The sequence below is a fragment of the Sceloporus occidentalis genome, unplaced genomic scaffold (genome assembly GCF_023333645.1).
Source record: "Sceloporus occidentalis isolate IW3139 unplaced genomic scaffold, rSceOcc1.0.p SCAF_70, whole genome shotgun sequence".
Classification (NCBI taxonomy): Eukaryota; Metazoa; Chordata; class Lepidosauria; order Squamata; family Phrynosomatidae; genus Sceloporus; species Sceloporus occidentalis.
This window is the reverse complement of record NW_028317050.1, coordinates 1,977,947-1,983,950: the sequence shown is the minus strand read 5'-3', so window position 1 is coordinate 1,983,950 and position 6,004 is coordinate 1,977,947.

Below are 6,004 nucleotides of genomic sequence, written 5' to 3'. Positions count from 1 at the left end.
CCATGGTTGCACAAACTAACACAGTTTCACAAAAATCTGCCCCCACAAAGCCCCTTGTTTCCCTGAGACTGACCCTTCACTGACAAATAGCACAAGAGTTAGCGGGCATGAGGGACAGTAGAAAGCAGGCAAATATACACTTTTCTTACCCTGCTTTCTAGCTCCATATTTTAGCATTCCATCAAGACCTCCTTTTACCCAAGGATGAAGGTGCTATATTGACTAATAGACAATGTGGGGTATCACCTGGGAGTAAAGCAAGATGAAGAATGAAAACAAGAAATACAGTTGATCCTGCCATGTGTACACAGGCATTATCCAATACACCAGCTAGCATGTAAAGCTAATTACTTGGTATCAGGTATCCCTTACACACTCCCTAGTTGCATTGTATTTATCTTGTGTTTCTTTATTGTAAATCCTGTGGTATGTAGGGAAATGGATACAAAACAAATGACAAAAGCTTCTAATAACTGGTCAATGAAAATACAATTTTGTTAGAAATATAAATGGAAAATTGTCATGAGATCATCTAGCAGTTTGACAAAGCCTTTAAAAGATTTGAGTTATGAGTGTGGAATTGTAACTGATGTCTTGACAATATGGTAGAGGAACAATGGCTCCCACTTGGTGAATGGCTTGATACCATTCCATGAAAGTTTAGTTCCTTTTTTTTCCCGAGGAACTATGACATTGTGTTGGTAAAGTAGCAGATCAATATAATGGCCGATCACCTGGTTTCAGAAACATAGTGGTTACACAACATCCAAGTCATATCTAGTAGAATGTTCTGGCCATACAACTTTGGCAGTTTGGTTAACAACATGTCAGTAAATATATCACAAGATTGTGATTTGTGGTGGCAGGTTTAGAAAACGATTTTAAATGGGTATATTTGTGAGTTAAATGGCAATTAAAAGGTTAGTGTATTTACATACTAGCCTATGTTAAACTTCCTTGTGAATCCAAACATTTACACCACCATGATTGTCCATGGGTAGTTTGGGGATAATAATCATTATATTATTAAACAATCCATCGGTTGTTGACAAACCAGTAGTTAAGTTTGAGGAGCAAGTTTGCTAACCTTGATGCCATACATAGATCACTGGTTCCTAACCCAGTCCTAATACACACCAACATTTGAGGAAATACAGATATCCCATATGGAGCAGGTATTTAAAAGATGGTGTATATTAAAGATTTGGCTTTGAACCACTGTTCTTGGTTTAGCCCACACTAATTTCTCCAATGAATTCCCAATTTGTATCTGTGAGATCTGGGGAGCTGTGTATCTTTAGCACACAGCTGAGATTTACTACTATGTTAAATACATACAGAAGGTGGTATGAATAACAATATAGAGTATTGCATATTTCCATTCGTTCACAAGCATTGACACTGCAGCCTAAATGTTTTATCATCTATCGTTCTGCAAAGTATTATATTAAATGCTCAGTGAAATCCAACTTAAAAAAAACAAACAACAAGGTAAAAGGGTCTATCACATTTTTAAAGCTTTTTCTTCTTAAATATTGGAAAGCCACCTGTGGAAATGCCTGTTAAAATGTTTGGTTTTGGCCATAACAGCAGTTCCATTTTGTGGCTGTACCTTCATAGACTAACAAGAAGATGGTGCTGGTGCAGCCACAAGATAAGAAGCTCATACAGAACACTGCACTCATGTAACCCTTTTACAGAATGCCTTAATTGAAGCAATGAAAAATTCTGAATGATTTTAATGTATTCTAAAGCAGAATATAACTTTGATGCCACTTATGCACTTTGGTTATCCAATCTATTGTAGTTGGATCGGAAATACAAGTAAAGCTATTGTCTATTTATGCATATGGTTTAGCATAGTCTCCGAGTGGAAACTTTAAGGGTTTATTACATCTGATTGATTAAGAAAAAGGCACAATGAAAGGACGCTAGCATTGGTTTTTGTATATACAGATGGGGTGATGTTTTGCATGTACATGGATTGATTCTGAAAAAAAATTCTTAATATTATCAGCCATAAAGTAACTGGTGCTCTTTCTATCCCGACTGTAATTGGTACATGAGGACCATTGTGGACATGAAACCTAATAGCTTGACAGCTGATAATATTAGAAAGGAGAGGATGGCAGGTTTTTGACTTAAGGGCAAATGCTTGTGTCCCAGATACAAGTTCATTAGCAGACTCATTCTAAAAGGCTTTCTGGAACATGAACTATTCAATATCTCTTTGTAGAAGCATGCTGCTGCAGAACAACTTGGTATATAGTAGTATCTCCAGCCAGTATCTCATCAATGAAAAGGTGCCGCAGCAGCTGTTCTCCTGTGTGCAGTCAAGTAGCTTTCTCCTCTTAACTCATTCAAGTTAGTTGTTCTAGGCCAGCCACCAATTGTGCATCTGCCTTTTATGTCTTATTTTCTGTAAGGGTAATAGCGATAGGTTGGGTGAAAAGGCAAGATCGGAAATTTGAAAAGAAAAAAAAAACTAGCAGAGAATAAGGAGATATTTCCTTATCAAATTAGCATTACATTAATAGTAAGCTGAATCAGTAAAACTGGTTTCCATGCCTCCTATGAAAGATTGTCAGCCTCATGTCTAAATTGGGAATAGATAACCTTGGTACTCTAGCTGTAACTGAGCTACGAACTTTAGCTAAAATAGGAGAAATAAGCCAGAATCAAATTTCGAACTTGACCATTTACCTAACTTGGGAGTCGATAATAAGCATGTTACATAGGTGATTTGCACTAGTTCATAATGGATACAGAAAATATGGCATTCTTTGTAATCTTTCAAAGGAGACTTTATTGATTTTTTTTGTCTTTTTTTATATAGATGTATTTTATAGATGCTTCTAATCTGCAGATATATACAATCATGGCCACTAACAGAATTGTAGTTTCAGTGGAGCAAATGAAATGAACTGGACTTAAATGTTCCCTTTGTTGCAGTGCGTACATTGGTCACAAGATGTCGCTTGATCACTGATGGGGAAACAGCAAAACCATACAGGGAATTTCTCTTGGCTTGTGATTTTTATTTAGGAACCTACTAGGATCAGTAAAATTCCCCAAGAAAGCCTTAACAAAAATAATTTGCATATTAAAGTACTTTGTAAGTATGCACTTATGTGCAAGTCAAGCCAGAGCTGGAGATGACTGGTAGTATGTATATCACATGTAGGCACACGTGTTCAGCTGAACACGTCCCCTGCACTGAAAATAGCAGAAAATAGGCAAATACAGGGATGCTGCCGAATCCCCCTTTGCATTTGCAAAGGGAGCACAATGATAATTTAAAGGAAGCTCTCGGCAATCACATGCATATGATAGCTGGAGTGGCCCTGAAGTAATCATACAGACATTAATACCACTTTAAAATGCTTTGTTTTTTCATTGCTGAAGAATAATGGTCTTTTGGTACAGGCATACTGCTGTATATTTAGCACTTATTCTTATGATATTTTAACACAACCCATTTCCAAGAGCTTTGACGCAAAGAAGAATTGGAAATGTAATGCTGAGCACAATATCTAGATATATAAACAATATCTAGTGTATAAGACAATCGGTTTGAGAGAGCTTTAAACGATGGCTCTCATTTTTAACTATACTGCACACTAAGTACACATCTTCTTTACTGAAAAAACATACCTATCTGCATAAATCACAGATGTTTCTTTTTATTGATTATAATATACATCTGTGGTGAGATCACCCTATATAAAAGTTATATACAAAATGGCTAATATGTAAATCAATAAAGCAAGGTTATATTGAAATGTACTGACACTGCAGTTTATCGATGTGGGTATATCAATAACTCCCAGGACAGGAGTAGGGGGGGGTGGGATTGCCCTCTGGGCTGGCCCGATTTAGAAATTTTGGGCAACTACCTGAAGTTTTTCCATGTGTCTTCTAGAAGGTTACATCTGGCAGATGTCTTGCACTGTTTTATGAATAGGTGACTTGGCTGGACTTGCCCCTTGGCTTGAATGTTGGCAGCCCTCCCCTGTTACCCGGCATGTGTTTCAGATTGACTTTTTTTCACAAGCTGTTTCAAAATGTGCCAAAACTGCCCCCCCCCAACTATAAAAAGAAGCATTAAATCTGAATTGTGCTAGACAATGTCTACTAACAGTGGGTTCTATTTACTAAACTAAGTTGAGAAGAGAGCATTTAGCATTTTAAGTGCATGGCTCACCTTTGTTGTAGAAGAAGCTTACCTAAGTTGGGCTTTTGTGTTGCATTGTGATATTAAGTTGACATGTTTTAGTGAATAAACCCCAAATGTTAAAATTTTGTTATAAAATTCATAAATTGGGGTAAATTTAATCAATATTCCATTGAAATGTTGTTTAAGTAAGCTGCAAACTTTTTTGAATCTCCAAGACAAATTCAGCACTTTTACCTGCTTTGCTTATAAAATTGAAAAAAATATAAAGTATTTGGTTTATTTTTATGGTTATATTTAGCACAAGAAATTTATATTAAAAATATATAATATAGATGTATAGATGTATAGATAAATTTATCATCCAAAAATATATTTGTTAGCAATAAAGGTCATGAGGGTTTTATTATCCTTGGAGCTAAATATGTATATTTTGTAATGTCCTAATACTTTTTGATGTTACTGCTGAAGCATATTGTGGTGTATTCTCCAAATGTATTTTTCTTGCACTTGATCTTTCCTTTTAGTCCCAAAGATGTTATAGACCACAGTTTATTGCATACTCCAAACATACTCTTGGAAACGACATGTATTAGGATATATTTTTTTGAAACATTAGCAATTTGCACAGATCCAATAATCAATCTATGCTCTTGCTCTTGTAAAGAGGGAGCCATTCACAGTTTTATGTATCAGTGGCTCAAGGTACAAGTTAGAAAACTAAACTTCTGTTCCATCGAGTATTTGGTAAAATGTTCTGGTAGATAAATATTGTCAAAGCATTTGGCATATCCTTTGTACAACAGATGACTTTTAGAAATGCACTATAGGGTAAACACTTTATAAAAAAAATATTAAAATATTGTATTGGTTTTATTCAGTAAACGTTTGTTTTGAAATGTTTTATATTTTTATATGCATGAACCTTAATACAGTGAAAAAGATGGGATGTACCATAAAAAATTGTATAATGTTTCATTAATTACTGGTGGGATGAATGGCGATATACAAGCAGGTGCTTGTTTAAATAAAGCGAGGTACTTAAAACCTAGCTCTTTTCAAGCAGTTTGTGATCTTGGTGCTTTGTTTCAGCACGGTTGTCATTAGGAGGTTACAGGTCGGATGGCAGTACGGGGCCACCAGGGAGGGAGCGACACAGGTGGTGGTATGGGGCCACCAGGGAGGGAGCGACACTGGTGGTGGTATGGGGCCACCAGGGAGGGAGCGACACTGGTGGTGGTATGGGGCCACCAGGGAGGGAGCCGCATAGTCGGCTACTAGCTTATTTCCTTCAGCCCTAATCCCAGAGCTGTAATGGTGTAATTATTGCAGGCCACTCAACAGACGCTGTATTTTGAATCCGGAGGCAAGTGGTAACGCTCCCTAGCACATGACCAATTTGTAGTCCAGGTTGATGTCACCATTCACTTCTGCACACATCCTGCTGTTGGAGTTGCCATCTGCTCAGCAGGTTGCAGAGAGACTATTAATACAGGTGCTGACGCAGGCTTTGGAAGGTTGTGAGTGGTCAAGGGCGAGGGACCCAAAATAAAGCAGTTTTCTTGTGAAGTATCAGAAGAGTTGTTTATGGAAATGAGAAACCCACTGTACTCTCTATAGCCAAACTCACCACGAGGATCTCTTTTATATAAAATTCAACTTTGAATATGTACTTTGCAATAACTGGATAACATATCACCCTATCCTGTTTTTTAGGTATAATATATTAATAAATGATCCCATCATGCTGATAAGCATATAGTATACAAACGGCCTCTCTATTAGTTATTTTAAGTATATTATGTATGTATTGATTTTAATCAGTATTAT